Here is a 24,259-nt window from a genome sequence, read left to right as displayed (position 1 = left end):
AAAAATGAGTGTAAAGGTACATGGGAACTTTTTGAGGTGACAGAAATATTCTTTACATTACACTAGTAGTTACAAGGTATGTTTGTCAAAACTCATTGACCTGTATGTCTAAAATAACTCTTATTATATGCAAATTATCCCCCAAATACATTTGATTTAAAAATTTAAAAGTAGCATTTACACATCTGGGAATATCATCACTAACCAAATATGCCAGTAAAGGGCACATCTAGTTTTAATCAGGTTTAACCCCTATAAAGGCAGCCTTTTATTATCTTTCATTCACTCAATTATATGTTAAATACCAACTATGTGCCAGGAATGATTCCTAGTGTGTTAATAAGTAGTAAAACAAAACTAAATACCCTGCCCTCATCGAGTTTCATCCTAACAGAAAATACTAATCATAAAAAGGTAAAAGTAATAGACAATAAGATAGACTGGTAAAGTGCTAACCAGAAAAAAAATAAAGCAATTGGGGGCTGGGAAACATTTTAAATAAGATGGTCAAAGTAGGTCTCACTAGGAATGTAACATTTCGGTAAAGATCTGAGAAAGATTAGGAAAAAAGGCTAAGAAGTTATCTGTGGGAAGAGCATTCCAGAAAGAAGGAAAAATAAATGCGAAGACTCTGAAGTCAACTATTCAAGAAACAACATGGTGTCAGGTGTAAATAGAGAACCCTAAACAAGATAGTCAAAAGATGAGGTTGCAGATGGGGCAGTGTCATGTAGAGTCTCATGGGCTACTACAAAGACTTTAGCTTTTACACTGAGAAAGAAAGGGGACTAATGTTTCTAATTGAAGAATGACAGGATTTAACTTGCGCTTTCACAGTGCTTATTTAGGCTACTGCACTGAGACTAACCTGAAGTGCTGGATTATGGGTTGAAGATTTTAAGAGGAAGCTGAGCGAGCAGTCAGGAGGTATTAAAATAATCCAAGTAAGAAATAATAATGACTTGAACCAGGTGATAGTGGAGGTGCTGAGAAGTGGAAAATTCAGATTCTACCTGTACTTTGATGGTAAAGCAATATGAACTACTAACTAATGAGGTATGGATATGAAGAGAGAAGAGACAGGACTCCAAGGTTTTTGGTCTGAGTAACAGGAATAAACATGTCATTTACCAAGAATGGGAAGACTAAAAATGAAACAAGTTTAAGTAAAAAGATAGTTGAGTTTTGAGCATTTTCTATTTAAATACCTTTAAATATCCATATGGAGGTTATCATAATTGGATAGGTGTCAGGAGTTCAGAGGAAAAAACCTCTTATAAATTACAGATTTTCGCTATTATTATTTTTTTTTTCCAAAGTAAATCACTGGGTATGAGGGGCTGTGTGTGTGTGTAAGGCTTTCAGGAAATAGTCCATACTTGAATTTAATACATTAAGGCCTCAGCACTAATGGATTGTTTGTATGTTTTCTGATTTACATAAATCCATACAAGTCTGCTAGGCACTTCACACCTTTATTTTTACTTTCACATCTGAAGTACAGCAATATGGATAGATAAGGTGTGTATTTAAGATAACAACGTGAACAGACACATTCCTGGAGCCATAGCTATTTAAAAGTGACACCAGCATCAAGATACTCATTCTTATTCTGGGAAGGCTTTAACAAACAATCACTTGTTATGAAACTAATTGCACTGCCAAATGCTTCTTAAGATCATATGTAAAAATCATCATCTTCTCTACATTTTACTGTTTTAAATCAAGGAAAGTAATAGACGATGATTAGATTTAGAAGTTTAGTTTTGGATGCTTATAACCATCTAGGTTTTAAAGTGAATAACATTTCCACACTGTATCTCAAAAAGATAGACACCATTTTGTGCACTACTAAGGAAATACAAAAATGACATATAAGAATACCACACTTCAACCAGAATTATAACATGGGTAAACATGCTTAACTAGTGCTTTAAAACCATTTTCTAAAACATAGAATTTTCAGTGTGGAATGAGCATTATTTCTTTCTAGGTGTCGAAGCATTTCCAATTCCATGTCTTGATTATAACCTCATGCTAGAATACCTTTCTCCCCAGCTGATCCCCTTCTCCTCCTTCAAGGCCCAGGCCAAATTCAGTCTGGACCACCAAGCCTGCCTGAACCCAAGCAGCGTTTAGTGTTTCCATGTTCCCACAGCATTGCCACTTACATGTCTAGAGCACCTAGGTCATTCCACCATGGATCACTTAGCTCTATACTCTAAACAGAAGATCCCTCTGGGCAGAAAATCTTAGCCATCTTTGCCTTCCCTAAAATGCTGAACACAATACCTCGCATATCATATTGTAGGTACAAACTGAAGGTTTGTTTAGCTTAAAATCCTATTAAGCTAAGAAAATGACCAAATAAATAGAACTTAACAGGATATATGCTTGAATTTCATCACCTTAAACGTACTCATCCAGTTTGCACTTTCCCATCTATCCATGATGTCCCAGATAAATCCTACTGCTTCTCAATCACTTTCTAGTATTGCAACACATTCTAATCTAATTTAAATCTTCAATTTCATATCTTAATCAAAGAGTATCCATACAACCCCACCCCGACCCCAGGTCAGCCAAGAGAAAGAACATAATCCATTTTTTTCCCAATATTCTTCCTGACTCTTTCAATTTTCTCCACTTCCTCCCTCAAGTTTCTAGTTCCCACAAATCAGGATAGGCAGAAGAGGTACAAACGCCCTGTGTGCCTACATCCATGGGGGTTTACTGGATGGCCATGAAGGAAGATGATGTTATCCTTGCATAATTATTGATAATACCTTCTCTTTCTCAAAGGCACCCAGTTTAGATAGTATATTTCTGGTCTTCACAGCAGCATTTAACCTCTAAGTTACAGCAAGCATAAGAGGGGGGCCCTTCCACCCTGCATAATAACTTCTTGGCACGGGGGTACATTCTAAGACTGACTTTTTACTATCCTACCCACAGTCCTCTCATATGGCAAGCTCTCCCTGCTAGCAACCACCAAAATAATTCTAACTTGGTTACGCCCCATAATGTCACTTGATCCAAGAAACAAAGGAAGGAAGGAAGGAAAGAAGGAAGGAAGAAGGAAGACAGTCCTCATACTTTCTTACCATACCAGATAGACAAATGTCAGCTCTTTCCATTACTATCTTCTCACTCAACATGCCATCTCACTATTTATCCTCCTCCCCTCCAGAAACGAGACTATGTTCAGGAATGCTCCCTCAATATTTCTCTGGAAGATGCTATTACAGTAAAAGACACAAGATTCTGTGGCTCATTAAACATCCAGACAAGATGTTAAATACCAATCTACACTTCCAGCAGACACACCCAAATTCTGGGCTGGAACAAAAGGTCCTTTGGGGGAAAAACAGGGAAAGGCCACAGAACTAACTTCAATAGATTAACAATTCTTCATCTGAATGACACCAATAATACTCCTCTCTTTTCTAATTTCTGTTATATAAGGGAAGTGGGTGCTACACTTCTATTCTCTTTTACTAAGTCCCACATTCCTACTTAGAAGGCAAGAATAGTTGTTAACCTTTATTTTCAGCTTTGGAGCTAGAGCTAAAATCCTGAGACACACAAGTCCTGGTCATCATGCTATTATCCAAGGTGCAATTCCCTACATTATGGCTGTTGCTTACCTAATATAAGGGACCCTTCATTTTAAGCAACCAATGTGAAATAAGGATTTACCAAAATAGGAAGGGCAGTACTATCGACAAAAGAGATCAAGAAAAAGGAAAGAAATTCCTCATTTGGTCAGTTAAAGTTTACCTTAGTAGATTAGTTTATTATTCGTATATCAAACATCTCATTTAATTATATATATATATATTTTTAATGAAGAGCCACTACATAAAATGAAGAATGCACACTTCAAAATTCAAACATATGCTATCTACGAAGAAATGAAAATTTAGAATTCTGCACAACAAACCAAGTTGGTAATTACAAATCTACTTAAGTCAATATTAGATACACTGTAACTTATGATTTTAAAAATATATATATCATAAAACTATTTACTAGATTTCAATTATTACATGAAAAATATTCCAGAAAGCTCTCTGCTTAGAGAAACCATTTAGTACAAACCAGTATCCATAACTAGTACAAAGTACAGAGATTTACAGATATGAACTAAAAATGCATGCTGAGAATAGTGAGTTTGGAAAAGTTACACATATAAAATTATATACACGCTTCTAAAGTTAAAAGATAAACCAGTCCTATGACAGAACAATTCCACTCCTAGGTATTTAATCAAAAGAAATTAAAACATACTGTCCACAAAAAGGCTCATAGAAGAATCTTGTTATAGCTGCTTTACTCACAATAGTCAAAAACAAGGGGAAAAAAATCAAATGTCTATTAACAAAATAATGGATAAACAAATTGCAGTAAAACATAACATTATTCAGCAGCAAAACAGAATGAACCACTAATATACATAACATGGATGAATCTCCAAACTACTATATTAAGGAAAAGAAGCCAGACACAAAACAGTATATACTCTATGACTCCAGGTAAATTTCAAGAAAAAGTTCCCTAATCTAAGGAAAATAAAAATCGGAAATTAGTTGTCTTCAGGGAGAAGGAAGGACTGACTAAACTAGGTTTAAGGGCTGTTTTAGGGGATTTAAAATGTTCTATATCTTGAATGGAGGGATAGTTATATGAGTAGATACATATGTCAAAACTCATTAACTTCATTAACTTAAAAATGAGTACATTTTTGTATACAAATTATACCCAATAAAGGTGATTTAAATCATATCTGATACCATAGTTATGCCAAGGATAACCAGTTAATGTAAAATGTAATCCCTTAGTGAATGCTGAAAATGTAGTGGTTAAAAACTTCTTAAAAAAAGCTTCTAAAATCCAAATCGAAGTCCAAAGTGTTTACCCACTGTCACAGGTACATGGATAATTTTAGCCTATAGAAACATTCATTAGCTTTCACAGAATGAATGGGAGTATCAGCATGTCTTTCTAAATCACTTTCCTGATCTCTCTCGCCAATTCCCCCCCACCGGAGTAAAAACTCTAGGAATATTATACAACCACTTCACTCTCGAATAGCCCTCCTTAATTCTTACCCTTCATTTTTGTTTCCTACTTTTTTCCCTGTATTTTCAAGCAATTAAAGTAATTATTTTGCATTCTAACATTTTGATTTCAATAGTTTCAACCATTTCTTTCCTGTCTTCAATACTACATTTTTCACCAAGGTGCTGAAAGTACTCATATTTAAGCTACTTGACCATGCTGCCATCTTGGCTGTGCCTTTTTTTTTTTTTTAACCTCCTAAATTACCAATGAATGACAAAGGCAAAGATTCCTTATCATTTTACTCTATACCTAAAAAAAAACAGTTGGATTTGACTCCAAAGCCCTACCACAGTTGTCTTTTATTCATTGAAAAATACTGCTGCTAAGGCACTGTTTCTAACCAAGTGACTGAATGTGTCCTTTCCAAGCAGATGATGCTTGGTTATGGGCTGTCTAGGTCTACTTGTAAAGCCTGTAAACACCCATGGTGCTCATTTTAATGGGCTTCGTGACTTTTTTCCATGGTTTTTCCCAACACCCCAGATTGTTTGTCACCTTAGACTAAATCAGACTGCTTAAACCAACCCTCTTTCAAACACTTTTGTACACATTCTATCTGAAGTTAATCCAATCCAGTTTATGATGTTAGTTACTGTGACAGCTCATTATCACCCACCTTTCATATACAGATTTTATATCATGACATCACTTACATTTGAAAACACAGCTATACAATACTACACTAACTAATATCAAAGGTAACCCAATAGTTGGAGTTCTAGAGTCCAGATACAATATTTGCAAATGTACTGTCTCAATGCTTTCCAAGGAGGCTCCAATATCCTTCTACAACACCAACATGGAGTCATTTACGTTAAAAGCCATTAATCCTAAAATCTTCCCATACTATATGCTGGTCTTTCAGATTACTTTTTATTTCTTCATTTATCAGACAATGACTGGAGAGAAAAGGCCTCTATAAAATATAAGACACAATGAGAGACTCTATTTTTACTTCTAAGACCTTGGATATCCCCCTTAGTATCTTTCCTCATCAGGAAACTGGGATAATTGCACTTGCTTTCAAGGTTGTGGAAAGAATGAAAACTGAGGCAAAGTATCTTAGTCAAGACCTACTAAACAGGAGGCTTTCAATAAACCGTACATAATAAACCACTCTATTCTGATACCCTTCCTCTAGCACCCTTGTCAATCCAAAAATAGAGTGTTCATCTCCGATCTTATTGCCTATCATATTTACAATCTCATTCTCCCCTTACATTCCACTAGTTTCCCAATGTCTAGAAGAGCTTCACTTTCTCCATTCATAAAATTGCCTCTCACTTGCCTTAATGAAAAGCAACTTTAGCCAGTGGATTATGAAGTCAGGGGCCAAGGCAACAGGGGAAGGATCCATCTAAATAGTCATTGCTCTACTAAAAGTAACACAGTAGTATATGCCTACTGCATCCTAACTTGGCATTAATCTTTCTTCAAAGTTTTTTCTGAAGTCCACGAAAGCCAGAATCAGTATTCCTTATGTCCTGTAAATATCACAAACAGGTCCTATATGAAACGACCAGTGGATAAAAATAATTGTAATTGATGAATTCTCAAAACCCTCTAAATCTCAGCATTTTATCTCAGAAACCCATTCATGAGAACTTATCATATGGGGATTGAGGAAGAATAAAACTAATAAAACTAAACATAATTTTAACCACTGATACAAAACTAGTTTTAAACACCTGGATTTTCTTCTCCTGATTACACTCAAATAGATGAATTACTGATTCAATCTAAAAGATTAACACTTTTTTTATGCCACTATATTCTCAAATTCCAATAGCACCACCTTTTCTGCAATGAACTTTTTTAATATTTTTGACATGTCTGCTCAATTTCAGTAAGAACAGGTAAATTAAGAGTAACTGCAACCTATCAAGCCATGATTATGCATTCTTCCATGTATTTTTTTAAAAGTCTGATTTGAAAAAAACTGCTATTTATAGTGTTCCCCCTCATAGGTTTCCAGAAGGCCACAGTGGAATTCCTGATTTATTTTTATTAGATATGTCTTATTTATAAGGTAAAAAGCTGTTTGCTACTTACTTAAACATACACACACACAACTGTCTTACCTCAAGTGCCTCATATTTGACAATGGCCAAGTTTTCCAAATATTATTAACCCAAATAAAATCCACAGGGCAGTTTAATTATGGCACCGTAAATGACAAGAGCATTTTATTTTAAAATCTCTGAGTTCTACGATCTGAACATCTACAAGAATATCCTTTTCATTCTAGATTCAAGAGTTAAGGCATTCAAATGCTACGCCACACCTGTCTTTCAGTTATAGATACTGCTTTCAATGAAAAAATAGCTTAAAAGCCATGAAATGAAATCAATTCCACATAAAGCTATCGTATGATTCTGATCTCTAATCTGACTTGTAAATTAGATGTGTGTAACTTCCACTACTCAGCAACCCACAGATCTTTTTCCTAGCAGGATGGCTATGTTAGTTGCATTGCACTCTGGCAGTAGTGGCAGTGGCACACTGACAAACTGAATAGTGTATGCCTTGAATAAAACAGTATATGCCCTGAATAGTATATGCCCTGAACAGCTTTCAAGGTAAGTCATGAGAGAATCTTTTTCTGTTTGTTGATGAGCTACATGAACTATATAAAATATAATCTATGTTTTATATACTGGGATGCCAGAGTTTTTGTTGAACGCTAAGATAAAAAAAAAAATGTTGAAGATTCACTGGAAAAGAAAAAAAAAAAAGGGATTCAACATTGAGAATCCACCCACTTCATTTCCCAGAACTGCTCTCAAATCCTCTACAACTGGAATAAACAGACATATACCAAAAGCAGCAGCTCTAACCAAATAAAATATTGATTTGGTTCAGAGAATACTTTGATGTTCCAGTTTTCTTGTGATTCAATGGCTTAGAAAATACAGGTTTATTTTCAGTTCACACCTGCTCTCTAAATCATTTTAAGTGAATTTAGTTAACAGGTCTAAAGATATTAATTTTTTAATTCAACTGTTCTATGCACCTAGTATTGTATAGTGTGTTTTTGACTGTTGAGTTCAAGAGCCTACACAAAAGGATGTTTTCTTAGAAAATTCTGGGTACAGTAGATTTTTGCAAACAGAATTTTTTTGGGGGGTGGGAGGATGAGAGGGGGTGAGGGGCAGAGGAAGAGGAGAGAATCTTGAGCAGGCTTCAAGCCCAGTGTGAGCCTGACACAGGGCTCAATCTCATAACCTTGAGATCATGCCCTGAGCTGAAATCAATAGTCAGACACTTAACCGACTGAGCCACCCAGGCACCCCAGAAACATATTTTATATATGCTGCAGGACAGCAAAATTTCAAGAAATCCCCCAAAGCAAAAACTTTCTTATAAAAATGACTAAGTCTTTAAATTAACCTTTTTAGGTTAATTTTCTTTAGTTTAAACAGATGTTTTTCTTTACCATAGTTCCCTTAAAATAAGAGAATCCAACACTAAAGGTGGTAACTACGTAAGTTCCATATAGACAGAACCTTTGAAGTTTGATTACCAAGCAATTACCATGTATCATTATGGAATGATAAAACATTACACATTCCCCAGGTAAAGATCAAATTTACTTCAACTATGCCCTCCCACCCAAAAAAATATAAATTAAAAAAAAATCAGTGTTTATTTAATCATGAAGTCCTTGGAATCATAGTAGGGCTTGATGCCATTTTGGTGTCACAATCTGCCAGTCATCCAAAGAACATGCCATCCTTCTCTTTCAACTTCTTTGTCTACTAGTGCATCACTGGACCCAGCAGGCAGCTCACCCAGACAATTTCAGTAACGGATTTTGGCTCTGTGCATAACAGATGAAAATCTTTACGAAGTATCCAGTTTGTCTTATAGCTGAGAGATTTGAACCTGCTGCAGATGTCACATCTAAATTCTTGAACGGATTTTTATCATCAGTGTCACCTATAAAACAAGACAGTGTCACCAACAGCATTGTCCTAGAGATATCTATTTCAGTAATGCTAAGCTTTCAGCATTATAACTGACAGTGATTTATTTGACTATAACAAGGGTCAGCAAACTACAGTTCATGAACCAAAATTCAGCCCACTACGTATTCTTGTACAGCCATGATCCAAGAATAGATTTTAAAATTGTAAATGGTTAAAAAGTTTTTTAAAAAGACTTAATACTTTGTGACATGTGAAATTACATGAAATTCAATTTCAGTCTCCACAAATAAGATTTTATTGGAACCACAACTATGCATTCATTTATGTATTTCTCTATGTCTGCTTTCATGCTATAATGGCAGACTTGCTTAAGTAGGTGCAACATCAACTAAATGACCCATAAAGAAGAGTATCTTTACTCTCTGGTGCTTTTAAAAAAAAAAAAAAAAGTTTGCCAACCCCTGATCTAGAGGACATCAAGTAGGTAGGTTATTAGGACACCTAGTGTCTGCTGTATTAAGAACCTGAGGTGCAATGACCCAGTTGTTCCCTTCCCTTACTTTCATACATTTGTTTAACAAGTATTTCTGGGTAGGTCTGTCATTCCAGTGTAGACAACTGTAGTTACCTTGCTTTCCACTTTGGCTCAGCCTTGCCTCAATCCAAGGAATCAGTATGACCCTTGGGCAGGAAGGAGGCAAGAAGCTCAGGTTCAAAATCAAATACCTCTACGACACTGGCCTCTTCTGTATCCCTAAGTTCTCCTGGTTCTGGATTTCTGCTTTATATTAACCATTCTCCATAACAAACTTGCTGCACTAATACCAGTCTTAAAATTCTCTATTTCCCGCTAGAGATCCTAGGGTAGTACACTGAGTCACAGTAGTCATTGACCGATCAGTGCTGGCTGATAGCTAGTTCCACCCCTGCTTTAACAAGCATCCTGTAACATGAATTTGTTTGGGCCCTGTGGACAGTTTTCATATTCCAACATTCTTCCAACCTCCACTACTCCTCTTGATCATGAATGCTCCTGGAATCACAGATTTCCTTTTACATGCAAACTCATACACTACAAACCCATGAGTTTATTAACCTGCCCAACTGAACCTTCATTCTGTTTCTTGAGCTCAGTTCATACAATGACCAAATATAAGAGCACAAGACAAACCTCTATATAGATGGATTTCCCATCCTAGAAATATCCACGTTAAGGCATCTCATACTTTTTAGCAACCGCCCCAAAAGCGAATATATCCACTCCAAGCAGCATTCAGAATATTCCTTCCCTTTTATCCCTTCATCATCACCTAGTTAGCCCAAAGTTTCTGGATCTGCTTCATCTGAGAGTGCTATCCATTAACCTTTATCCACTTGGAGTGCTCAAAATACCTGTATTTCTTGAGCACTGCCTCAGACTGTCTGTCTTGCTTCTACCAAAGCTTTAACAACCCCAGTCTATTGTAAGAGAAAAAGAAGGGTTTCTTGCCACTATGTGACTACAGTGGAGAAATGTATTCGGCTAGATTTCTAGCACTGAAAACATAATTCCCCCAAAAAACATGTCAATAGTCCACGATGAGGCTATGCCCATACTATTAGTGGTACTACAGAACGCATCTGTAATTCATATTGTATTGCTGCAAATAATTAATTCACAAACACATTCATAAGTTGTAGACTGATTGTACTAAAAAATAGCTGTGAAATGTCAGGAAGACTTTATGGCAGGACAGATTAGCCTCACGTAAAGACTTCAAAGAATATGGCAATTTATTTTCAGCAAAGTGAATTTCAGTATAATCCTGAAATAGAATGCCACAGTGAACAACTCTGAAAATTGCAAGAATAGTTTTAACACAAACAAATGCGTAGTATCAAAAATGAAGAGGCTCACTGAAATGACCATTAACCATATTTTAATTCTGAGAAGCAACCACATAAGTAGCATCAATCTTAAATAAAAATGAAATCTTCTTCAACAATACATACAGGAACCCTATGCCTACTTGGGGAATGACACAGAGTACAGCAACATACCCTTATTACCAGGAAAAAAAAAGAAGACGCATGCAGTCCATATTCCAAAGGAATACTCAGAAGATTAAAAACTTCAGAACTTTACTCATTTGACATATCTAGCCTCCTTCCCTTTAGGGGACAGTTCACACTTTTTAGTAAAAGGACTCCTTTGTATCCTCAAATACTGAGAACTCTTGAGAATTCTTGTTAATATTAGTCATAATTATTATTTACTGTATTAGAAATTAAATGAGAAAATATAAACATTAACTCATTTTAAAATTTTATGACATGTTTAATATGACAAATAACATACGTTATAAAAAAGTACTTTCCTAAAAAAAAGTAAATTTCTTTGATGTCTAATTTAATAGAAGACAGATGAATTCTTGTACCTGCTTCTATATTCAATCTGTTGTGATATGTTGTTCTGACTGCAACAGAAAAAAGGAATTATATGTTAATATTAATTGCCTTTTCAGATAAATGTGAACATTCTTCTTTGATACTACACCAAAACTTGACAAGTAGGAGTTTAACAGTTATCTATTATGTGGAACCTATTATCACAGTAACTCTGTTTCTGTCACTTGCTTTCTGTAAGGGTCTTTTACCCACAATTTTATAACACTGATTGCTTTGAAAATATTGGTGTCTTACACTATGTTTATATTCCAAATTTTGACATAATTAATTAATACCACAGCAAAACCTCACATTCATTAATATCACCACCCATCTCATCAGAAAAATCTTTAAGTATTAGGAAGCTGTCAAGGGCACAGCAGGTGATAAAAGTTTTCCAAAATTTTAATTTTCACTTGAAATCTCAAATTTTATCATTGGCAACAAAGATGATCAGTTGTTTTCCCCAAAGTGGTAGGCTCGCTTTGTTCATTTTCAAGAAAATGACTGCCAAATATCTAAGTCTAAATGATCATAATTTGGTAGTTATTATTATAAGTAAAAATGATGCTTCACGCAAAATATGACTAATTCAGCTTGCAACTCAAAAAAAAATCACAGAAGGGTTTTCTTTAGGTCAACCAATGTACTCTGGATATACAGCAAAAAATGTTTTTTGAATATTTCCTACCTCATCACAAAGAATATTAAAACAAAGTATACTCAAGGATTAAGATTTAATAAAATGTTTTTACTGCTTCATCAATGACATTCTTCAGTGAAACTGGCATTTGTTTTGTTTTGTTGTTTTTTTTTACTGGAAAAGCATGGTAGTAAAGAATACAATGATTACTAGTAAAGTTTTGTGCCATTGAGATTTAATATGTACTAAAATGTCCACAGTTTTACCCACCATTGCTTTAGTATCAGCAAGGCAAATGTCAAAGCAGTGGAAATAGCAAAAAGCATTACTATGAAAATAGTTTTAACCTCACAGATCCCCTTAAAAGCTCTTGTGACCTGCATGGGTCTGTCTACACATCACAATTTAAGAACCATTATCTTTTTTTTTTCTTATTATCACCATTTTTTTTAATTTGTTTATTTACAGCATAACAGTGTTCATTGTTTTGGCATCACACCCAGTGCTCCATGCAGTATGTGCCCTCCCTATTACCCACCACCTGGTTCCTCAACCTCCCACCCCCCCCACCCCCCGCCCCTTCAAAACCCTCTGGTTGTTTTTCAGAGTCCATAGTCTCTCATGGTTCATCTCCCCTTCCAGTTTCCCTTAACTCCCTCTCCTCTCCATCTCCCCATGTCCTCCATGTTATTTGTTATGCTCCACAAATAAGTGAGACCATATGATACTTGACTCTCTCTGCTTGACTTATTTCGCTCAGCATAATCTCTTCCAGTCCCGTCCATGTTGCTACAAAAGTTGGGTATTCATCCTTTCTGATGGAGGCATAATACTCCATTGTGTATATATGTACCACATCTTCCTTATCCATTCATCCATTGAAGGGCATCTTGGTTCTTTCCACAGTTTGGCGACTGTAGCCATTGCTGCAATAAACATTGGGGTACAGATGGTCCTTCTTTTCACTACATCTGTATCTTTGGGGTAAATACCCAGCAGTGCAATTGCAGGGTCATAGGGAAGCTCTATTCTTAATTTCTTCAGGAATCTCCACACTTAAGAACCATTATCTTAAGGAAACACTAAAAGCTATAAATGATAAGTTGCCATCTCCAAATCCATAATAAATATTTCCAAACATAAGAATTATATTAAGAAAAAGAATTATTAAATATCTGTACAAATTCCTTGATTTTAACTCAAAATTGGTCCAATTCATTCTGAAACTGAATTAATAATGTAACAATACCAATTAACATATAATGAGCACTTACATGTATTACCTCATTAAATCCTCATAACTATATTAGTTCTCTGATAACATTCATGCTACTGAGGACACCTGAGGTAGAGAAAGGGGAAGTAACTTGTTTGTGGTCACAATAACAACTATCAGTATTTATGGATTCAGGTGTTACTAAGTATTTTCTATACTTACTTCATCTCTTAAGCCTTTATAATGACTTACTAACCTTTTTTCACCCTTCATTATTCTTGATGCTTTTATTACCCATTTTACAGAAGAAAATTGAGTCAAGAAGGGCATGTTCCCTGCACAAGGTTATCCAAGTGCTTGATCATCCAAGTCTGTCTTAATTCAACAAGTATGCTACATATTTTGCCTATGTCACATATAAGAATACCCTTATATATAAATAATTCAATGGTTCCAAGTCCTACATAGTTTTAAACTCAACTGAGCAAGACCTCTATTTGTAATTTTTTTAACTAATTTGATTATCTCTGTCTTCAAATAGAACAAAACCTACTTTCTTTTAAAATAGCCCATGATCTAGGTAGATAGTTCACAAACTTACTAAACACTTATCTGCATAGGACAACAAATCAATCCAGCTAAGATTATTCTAAGGAAACTGAAACCCAGAAAACTAACTAACTTCCCCTAAAGCATGCTGTTCATAAATGGTACAGGGTTGAAATCAGTCTGGACTGACCTTGAAGCCTAAACTCTTCAATCACACTGCCTGCATGTATTTAAGAAAGTCTCGGGCAATGACCTAGGAATTGCTCACAAGGTCTGGATACAGAGCTTGCTGATATCATATCCACTTTGCCCAAGGCAATCAAGATTGAATCATCTTGTATCTCAAAGACCAACAGACAAAAAGGAGATGATACAGGCTGAAAATAGAGACACATTCTCAGGTGCTTTAGGTAAAACATCGACAGGTAATGCAGAAAAAAGAACAGGTGGCAGCACACACCTCTAAAGCTGAGATAACCCCTCTGTTTAAAAACAAAACAAAAAAATGCCTAGAGAAAAATGTCATCACAGATACAAAGACTACTCTTTACACAACAGCTCTCAGATGCCAGGAGCCCAGGAATGCTGAAAATACAGTAAATGACAGCAGAAATCAGTTTCCTAAAGCTTTCCTAAACTCTAATCAATCAGCAAAATTGTCATTTCAAGTAAGGATCCATAAAAACCAGGGGTTATGCCCCACTGTTTGCTGCTATTTTAAGGTCCTACATCATCAGATACTTTTTTTTTTTTTTAAAAAGATTTATTTATTTATTTATTTGACATAGAGAGATCACAAGTAGATAGAGAGGCAGGCAAAGATAGAGAGAGGGAAGCAGGCTCCCTGCTGAGCAGAGAGCCCGATGCGGGACTCCATCCCAGGACCCTGAGATCATGACCTGAGCCGAAGGCAGCGGCTTAACCCACTGAGCCACCCAGGCGCCCTCATCAGATACTTCTTAATATTAAACCCTAAGGGGACAGGGAAGGAATCAAGGTTTAACCAGTTCAATTCATCTTAACTTGAAGTAACTCAACTTTTAGGAAGGATAAACATCTTATGATTGGACAGAAGACTGTGGCTTTAATTTCAAACAAATTGTATTCTCAAGGAATCCGCACACACACATCTGACATTTGATAGGAAGGTGACAAAATGGAAGGCTGTGGTATACCACCTAAAAGGGCAGGGCAGCACAGGCAAGAGATGAGCAATTATACTTGTCACAGAATACCACATTCTGGATTCCCTTTGTGGCAAAGGAAAAAAAAAAACTATAGAGCAAATTTTACTTCCTCCCATCACAGAAAAAGAATCACAATCCAGTAATATAAAAGCAGCTGACAGATATACAGAGAAAAAAAAAAAAAATCAAGATTGAGGTCATGTCTCTTGCCATGCATCATTTACACTAAAGATTCCCCCATTTATCTGAATTAATTTCATGTACCTCATTTCATTCAGATAATTGAAGTTTTCCTTCTAGAGTTATAAAATGTTACCTCAACATAATTAGTAAACTGTCCACTTAAAAATACCACTACAAAAAATACCATCCCTTCCTCTCTACACAAACATATACACTCCACTATCATTAAAAGTATGAGATTTTGGCCTTCACAGGAAATTTAGTTCAAAAAGTCCTCTTTTAAAAAATTAGCACAAGAAATTCTACAAGAAAAGTTATGGTCATTACCTTGTTAATACAGAGTGTTTGCAATACTTGTTAAAGACATGGTAATTTGGGTATTCAATACATGACTGACTACTGTTCTGAAACCAAATTAAAGGTTTAGACTACTGAAGAGTTTGATGACTTGCCTCAAAACAATAACTAGGATTGTATGGACAACAAAATCAAAGAGGTCTCTCTTTTTTATGAGCAGGCATTTAAGAGCCATTTAATGAGAATTTACTCTTTAGTATATAATTACTAATGAACAAAAAGAGGGCAATTAAACTCACTTCTTTATAGTGCCATAAAACTTCAATGTGTAAGAAATATTATATACACATCTTAATCAAACTCAAGAAAAACTGAAATGTGCAACATCTAAAAATACGTAGTGAAAATTATATACTTTTTCTTCTGAAATAAATGCCCTCCCGGATGACTGATGAAGCTATTTTTTAAATGGATTTGCTTATAACTTATAATACACAGACTGTAGTCCTAATGGTGGTGATGAAATGTCTAAACTTCTTATACGAAATCTAAATTTCCAAATGAACACTGATTTTCCACACTGATAACAGACTGTTAGGATGAATTCTATATTAATTAATATTTATTTACCACCTGCTATGTGCCAAGGGACTGTACTGAGTGCGAGGAAACCACCAGGAAAAACACAGATTCAGTCTCAACATTCGGTACAGTCTAGAAGGAAAGACAAATAATGAACAAATGTGCTATGGGAAAGTACAACAGCTACTTGGTCAAATGAAAGCTCAAAACTGAGAAGACATGGGTAGAAAATCAAACACCTGAAAATGATTAGCTACCACTGAACTCAGGGGATAAAAATCACCAACTACATGACTCAGCTAAGAAGGCAAAGAATGGAACAGCTACACAAGAAAGGGATCTAAGTAATGACTGGATGAAGTCTAGGGTGTTCTACAGTCTGATGCAAATGAAAAGGTGACCCTCAAAATGGACTCAAATCACAACAGCCAAAAAAGCCCAGTTCTCAGCCAGCCTATCCTGAGTATGTAAGGCATCAATCCAGTAAGTGCAAGTCCTGGAGACAGTAGCATAGGATCTTGGCTCTGCAAGTTCTGCCTTAGTTGAAACAGAGCCCTAACCATCCACTTGTGGAAAAGAATAGGTCCCAACTCCCTGAGCAGAAGAGGGAACAGCAAGGAGAGTCAGATGACCAAGTGGTTAGAGTTCTTAAGCAGATTAAGACAAGGTTTCAGGTCCACAAGTGATCTGGAGTACAAAAAGAAACAACACAAGAAAACATCAACTCTATGGACTACTTAACACTTACTAAAGAAAGGCTGTGGTACTGCTTCTCTGGTTACTTTTATAAATGAATACTCAAAAACAAAGTCATCTGTTTAAATGACTTAAGTATGACCTTAAAGTAGGGGGGAGAAAGGACTAGATACTCTGATTCTTATTAATGAATTTATATCCTAATCCCATCTAAACCTTTATTGAAATATTCTAGATGCCTCACACACACTTCTCATTAAAATGTTTATGCTATGTATTTTAAAACTCTTGATGAGTAAACTGTCTTTAAAAATGAGAATCTCAAACTGCACACGTGCCAACAGTATGGTGAGATACCATACTTCCGTGAGCAATGAATGTTCAAGGCACCAGAATAATTCCAGATCCCACCTACAGAAGGGAATGGAGATCTTAATGTATTTTCAATCTTAAAAATCAATTCAAAAACTGGGTCAAAGGGGTAAAACTGGCAGTGGATAGGATACGTAGACTGGGACTAGCAAAAGAGCCAGAATGATAAATGTGAAATCATCTCCTTCCTATAAACACCCTACTATACTGTACAACTGTTCTCAGTTATAAAGTTGTAGAAAAAAATGCATGTAGTCCACAGACGTTGTCCTTGTGAAGGCTATTATTTATGATCTACATATTCAAATAGGAATCATGCTAAGGAATTGGCCCTGCGTTTGCTCAAACATTATTTTCCAAGCTATTCAAAGGGTGAAGTGGTGGTACTTTCCAAAAGAAATGCTTGAAAATTTTCCTATGTTAATTTTTTTAAATAAACAAAACACACTATTCTGATCTATTAAAATAGGAGATAAATAAGCCTAAGAAAAAAAGAAAATACAGTAGGTTTTTTAGTTGTTTTGTTTTGTTTTACCATACCACCAGAATGCCATATAAAACAGTTTAAAATATCCCATCATGACAGCTTGCCAAGGTAGACTGGACTCCAAAAGTCATGATCCTTACAAAAGTCTTTATGCTGAAAAATTTTTCACCTTATAAAGTGAAACCAAAACTTTAGTATGTGGCTTACAGCAATAATTAGAGGGTCACTCAACTGATGGTGGTCAAACTTGGCTCCAGTGGAAAATTTCACTGGAAAATTTGTATTACTTTAGCTCTACTGAGGTATTCTATCAAAAAAAAATTAAGTAAAGGTCGTTTTCCCTATTTCACAGAGAGTAACATATGGTAAAGAGTAAAATCCTCAATGTTAAGCTTGTTCCCCCCATTTTTTCTAAAATATTTATTACCTGATACCTTTTTCAATACTAGAATTAAGCCTAATATAGCATATGGTTCAACACATAAATGGAAATAAATTATTTCAAATTTACAAATCATGAGTCATGACTTCCAGCCACTCAGCTACCTTTAGTTTGCTTAAGACCAGCAGGAACACGGGCATTTAGAGAATATCTACTACACTTGACACTAGGCACACACAGATAGAATAAGACATGGTCTTGGGGCGCCTGGGTGGCTCAGTGGGTTAAGCCTCTGCCTTCAGCTCAGGTCATGGTCTCAGGGTCCTGGGATCAGGCCCCACATTGGGCTCTCTGCTCAGCGGGGAGCCTGCTTCCTCCTCTCTCTGCCTGCTGCTCTGCCTACTTGTGATCTCTCTGTGTCAAACAAATAAAAAATAAAAATCTTTTAAAAAAAAAAAAAGGAGTAAGACATGGTCTTTCACGAAGCCCCCACCAAGCAAAGTGCACAGAAGCCAAAAAGTATTTATTTACTAAATGCCTATACACTGTGGTGTGTAAGTTGCAAAGAATTCACCCTACCCCAGCAAGAACTTCAGGACTTCAGCATTTGAGGCCCACTAAGAAAAGTGATGCTGCCTGGGAATACTGGAATTCAGTTACTACATGTGTATAGCATCTTTCTTCCTCATTAACATCAAGGTTATATACACCAGTCTTAAACACAGACTTTTAAAATGCCAATCTCCTGGAATCAAAACAGACTATCTGAATCAAGAATATGAACAAACATTCTTGAAGTGAAAATAATTACTAATTTCAAACAAACTGGAAAGTACTGTTTTCAACTGATAGACTGTAGCACATCCTAATTATAAATAATCTGTATCATTTGTGCCTAATGGGTCCAAATCACAAACTAAGGCATATACTCAGAAAAAAGAACAAAGAAAATTTAGTAATTACTAGACTTTTTAAAAAATAACATAATCAAAACAAATTTTGGTACAAAAATATTCATTGGGGAGGTCTGAATTATATACTTAAGTGTTCAGTTAATTAAGTCAACTAGTTCTATTCAACTCCTGTTGAAAATCTTCAAGAAACTTTCTTTGTTTAATTTCTCCCTGTAAAATAATGGGGTTGGATTTAACTGTGAAAGTCTCTTACAAAAAGAAATTTCTGTACTTCTGTGGTATGTAAGATTAAAATGTCAACAGGATTTCAAAACAGGAGTAAAGAAGCCATCTTAACTTCTCAAACTGATAATGATAAAAATTCAGTTTCCTATTTTTATCTCAGTATCAGGGTTCAGATTTTACCTATTCAGTTCACAAGTTTGTCAAAGAAAGTTGCATGATTCAAAAGGTACCCCTCCAACTAACACTGTTTCATCAAATACAAGATCCAAAGGAAAATATTCAAGAGAGTGAGAGCTAAGGAGAATCTACTCCTATCAGACCTGGGATGCACTAATTAAAGTTCAATATAGCGCTTGGGAGGTCTGTGGGTTTCTACATGAAAACTACTGCCACGCTTAAGCTTAAGGTTAAACAGGCTAGCAGAATGCAATAAAATGGCTCTACTGAATTATTCTGAACTTCTTTTTAGCATCTCCTTTACCTGACCACTACACTGAGCTTTAAGATCAACTTCAGGGGTAGGACCAAACAACCAAGGTGAGCCACACCACTGGAGGGCTGCACTGTGAAACCCACCTCTTGCGGAAAATCACCGTCAACTCAACGTTTTTCCATTTCATTCGGTGATACAGGTGGAGGAAAAAGTGTAAAGCCTTCTCTTTGAACCTCCCATCACACTGCCTCAAGGCGCTAATTTAAGAATTATCTCAAAGATAATCTAATGCAGTACAGTTCTCAGAAGATTCTAAAAGTTGTATTTGAGAGAGAGAGAGAGAGAGAACTCCCTCAGGCCTACAGGTTAAATTGTGGCGTACTGCAACTTCGCTGCAGAGTACGTGGCTAGACTTACAAGGCTTAAGAGAACCTTTCCACCGAACAGTTAGCCCGCGACACGATCAAAATAAGTATATGTCCGATCCTCACAGGAGGGATGGGGTAAGGGGCGAGTGAAGTCTTTCATTTCAGCTGACCGAGAGGTAGAGGGGCTGGCGAGGGCAGGAAAGTAAGCAATAAAGGGGACAGCCGCAAAGGTTCCCTTCAGGAAGGCCCGGAGGCGCGTTGTGGCAAGGGACCCCGCCTCGCAGTCCCGTGGTCGGCAGGAGGCCCCTCCGCCTACTCGGGCTAACCCCAGGAACCCGGCCTCCCTTCTCCCCGCGCGAGAGTAACGAGCCCCCAAACCGCCCCTCGCCTGCCGCAGGAGGCGGCGGCGGCACGCCGGGTCCCTAGAAGCTACCACACACCAAGCGCAGAACTCAAAAAAATTCAATCAGAAAATGGCCAGCCTACAGGACTGAAACGCAGCGGCCGGTGTCCCCGGCTCCACCGGCAAGGCGGACAACGGCACAAGGAACGCAGCGCGTGCGCTCGGGAAGCGCGCCGCCCGCGCTGCCCTCAGCTCCGCCCCCCCCCCCAACCCACGGCTCTCCGAGCCGCCGCCGCCGCCGCTGCCGCCGCCACTGCCCCTCTGGGAACTTCGCGCCGCGCGGCCCCGCGAGGCGGGCGTCGGGGAGGGAAGGGGAGGGGCCGCGCTCTCCGCCTCCCCTCCGGCCCGCGCGCGGCTCCCCAGCCCGGAGCCTACTCACCTCCTCCTCCTCCTCCTTGTCTCTCCCTCCTGGCCACCGGCGCGGCCCAGCCGGCGACGCGCTGACGCCGTGCCCCTCCCCCGCCGCCGCCGCCGCCGCCGCCGCCGCCACCCCTCCCGGCCTGCGGCCGCTGCGGCCTTCGAGCGCGTCAGGCGCAGGCCCCGCCCTTTTGCCCGCCCACGCGCCTAAGACTCCGCCCACTGCGCGGTCGGGACGGCGAGAGCGCGGGGTCCCTGACTCAGCGCGGATCCCGCCCGCGCGCACCGAATAGACTTAGTTAACGGCCCCCGCTCCTCTTCTCACCTACCGAGGGCTTCGCTTCACTTCTCACCTCTCCGCCCGCCCTTTCCCCCTTTCCATCTCTTCATCAATACCCCTCTCTGCCTCTTCAGCTTTTTTGTACTCTTTTCTCTAACCCTCTAGTCTTGTTCTTCTAAGCTCGTATTGGCTCCTTCTCTTCTGGACGGTCTTCGCTGCTCACTAGATCGGCCTCGGCTTCCTCCTGCAGTTTTCCTGCCGGTTCTTCCTGCCTCCGTTCCTCTCCCTGGCCTGCTGGGGCGTCCGGGCCTCCGCGGGTTGCCGGCCTCTTCCCTTCCACCTGTACCTGCTTTGCAGTTCTCAACGTCTGCTTCACTTACGCGTCCTAACTTCCCTCTGAGCAGGCTCAGGCTTTCCTTTACCTACATTTTGTCTGTCCTTTCGGTTCTGACTCCTCCACACACTTAAGATGCATTTGGCTATTCAACAATTGCTTGTCCACGCTTACATGAAGAGAATCACACTGAGGAATTAAAAAGCACAAAGCAAAGCGATAGCAGTGGTGACCATCTTTCAGCTGCATAGTTGTCTCTACGTTGTCAGTGGGATACTGTATTGACACTTAAATTTAAAAGCTTAAAATTCACAAATTTTGGATGTTTTTTCCCTGCAACCTAACCTCACCTTTTTTTTTTTTTTTTTTTTTTTTTAACGTAGTAGAAAGAGCACCAGGACCTTTTAGTTTTCATTTTCTTACCTGGAAAGTGAGGAATTTGTCCCTTCTGCATTTAGATTTCTGTGATCCTGAATTAAAGGGTTTTGTATTTGGAAGGAGTTCGTGGGTTAAATGAGTCAGGAGAAAGCAAACAATGTACATGTAACTGGAAGTCTGGTGGCTTCATTTTTAAAACTGCAACTTGGAAGAGTTAGGGTGTGATGTGGAAATGAGTTAAGGAATTAAGGACAATGATTAGGACTTTGGAGTTACATCTACAAGTTGTTTTAAATTATGTGAGTAAACATTATTATCCTTAAATTGAAGAGTTAAAACTATCTTCCATTCTAAACAAAAATCCAGGCCCTACATGGACCTTCAAAGTTTAAAACCATTGTTGAACAACAACATTACAAACATGTGAAAGCCTAATAAACCATCTGTCCGTCTGCTTTAACACAAATTGGGAAAAAGAAAAGTGTAAATGCCAAAAGCTGAAAGCAGAGTTGCTAACTACACATGAAACTAATAAATCCTATCACACAGAGCAAGTATATGAAAAACTCTAAAGACTGTGGCCACCATTTCATTCTTTAGAAATAGAACCATGTAATTTTATAATTGAATTATCTAGTCCTTAATATCATCTGGAGTCTAAACTTTATATTTTACAAATGAAGAATTGAAGCCCAAAGAGGGTAAATTGTTTGCTCAATATTACCCAGATTAATTGGAAATGAAGCCAGTATTCAGGCTCAGATTTCCTGTCTCACAGACCTGCCAGCGTCTGACTTATACTTACTGACCAGTTACCCGAAGTTTTTAACATCAGAAGTCTTTGCCTTTGCAGTTTTGCCTACAGGGTCTGAGTGATGTGTGAAATTGAACTTGGCATTAACTAGGAAGTTATTGCTCTTAGAGGCCATTTTTGTGCCACTGGTTTCAAGGATTCTTATTTCACAAGCTCCATCTCACCTGGTCAAGGTTTTTCTTTATAATCCAGGGAATCCTGGCCAGGCCTGTCCCAATCAAACACATTCATCCTAGGAGGTGCCAAGAGTTGTGCATGAGTACAGATATTATGAAGTCCCCATTGTCAAGAAAATTACAGTATTACTGGGGAGGTAAAATATAAAACAAATAGATAAACAATTCACCATTAATAACTGAGGAAAATAATCAAGGATTCAATCATAAAATCTGAATCTTACACTGAAAATTATAGATGTAAATTAAGGGAAGATTTCTTACAAGGACAGAAAAAGGAAATGGAGAGTTTGTATTGGTGTAAAGGAGATTGCTTGAACAAAGGTACAGGGAAGAAAACAAACAAGCTAAGAATGGGGAAAAGTTAGGAGATCAGTTGAATTAGAACAGGAGGCTCATATTAGAAACAATAGAAAACCAAGCTGAAATGGTAAGGTGCAACCACACATAGGGATCCTGAATTTGAACCCAATAAATTTAGATTTGATCTAATAGGAGATCATTTTGGGTGAATTTGGCAGGGGAGAGGGCTGAAGACAAGACAGGACACCATAACTTCAAAAGTAACAAGTGGGGATTTTGAAAGAAATGTTAGTCATAAATAAGCCTAAGGAAAAGAGTTGAGTGAGTATATACAGGGATCAAAGAAGAGTAAGAAGTCCACGATGACTTTAGAATTACAGCAAGAGTCAGTAATGGTATATGTAGACCTGAGCACCTTGGAGTTGGAAATGATCAGCACTCAAAGGGTGCTCAAAGGGTGACCAGCCTCTGCACTTGCTAGAGAAGGAAGTAAGAAATTGTCCCAAGGTATGCTTTCCTATTCATCACATACATTCTCATTCCAGAAAACTTTAGTTTGCCACTCAAATTGAATTAGAAGGTAAGAAAGAAAGCTCTCGCCCTGTCATGTCTTATGCTGGTGTTTTATGGTCGACCTATTTTTATTTCCGTTTCAGCTCTACTGATGTAAAAGTGCTCAGTGGTGCAGTATATAATGTTACAGACAGAAATAAATCAATAAGTGTTTGCTAAATACATACCAAATGCAGCTCAGCACTCTGCTAGGCCTGAGGACTGGAAAAACATTTAAAAAAGCCTCTCCCTTTCAGAAGCTCATAATCTGGTTGGAGGGAGGAAAAAAAAAAACCTCAACACACCTGACACAATAGAAAATAAATTCCATGGATAATGAGAACAACCTGAGGACAGTACAGTGTACTTATATAAAAGCAGTTAGGAATTGGGTTAAATGGATTAGAAATTATATAATCCACAGTGTTCATCAACCAACAGATTTTCATTAATCTCTAAGTTCTAGGTTCTGGAAGTAAAGCCATAAAATAAAAAACTCCTGCCCTCAGGGAGTACACATTCTATTTGGGAGAGACAGAGAGGAACAAATAAATACATAACTACCAAATAGTCGTAATTGTTGTGAAGAAAATTAAATGCAAAGGCATCAAAATGAGTAGGAGATCATGGGACAGCTGGGTGGCTCAG

At 37.7% G+C, this 24,259-nt stretch overlaps 1 protein-coding gene across 7 annotated transcripts in view; it reads right to left on the bottom strand.

Moving 5' to 3' along the window:
• GTDC1 (glycosyltransferase like domain containing 1) overlaps positions 1-20,879 on the bottom strand; it is a 395,678-nt gene extending 374,799 nt beyond the window's left edge. For 6 of the 7 annotated variants that reach the window (XR_006820273.1, XM_046018869.1, XM_046018871.1 and 3 more), the window contains exon 1: positions 20,797-20,879. The gene's annotated coding sequence lies outside the window, so the exon portion shown is untranslated. The remainder of the gene's footprint in view (positions 1-20,796) is intronic. The other variant, XM_046018866.1, reaches the window with a different exon arrangement.
• Positions 20,880-24,259: the final 3,380 nt, after the last annotated feature.

This window comes from Meles meles, chromosome 9, assembly GCF_922984935.1.
Source record: "Meles meles chromosome 9, mMelMel3.1 paternal haplotype, whole genome shotgun sequence".
Classification (NCBI taxonomy): domain Eukaryota; kingdom Metazoa; phylum Chordata; class Mammalia; order Carnivora; family Mustelidae; genus Meles; species Meles meles.
This window is presented reverse-complemented; position numbering and strand designations above follow the sequence as displayed.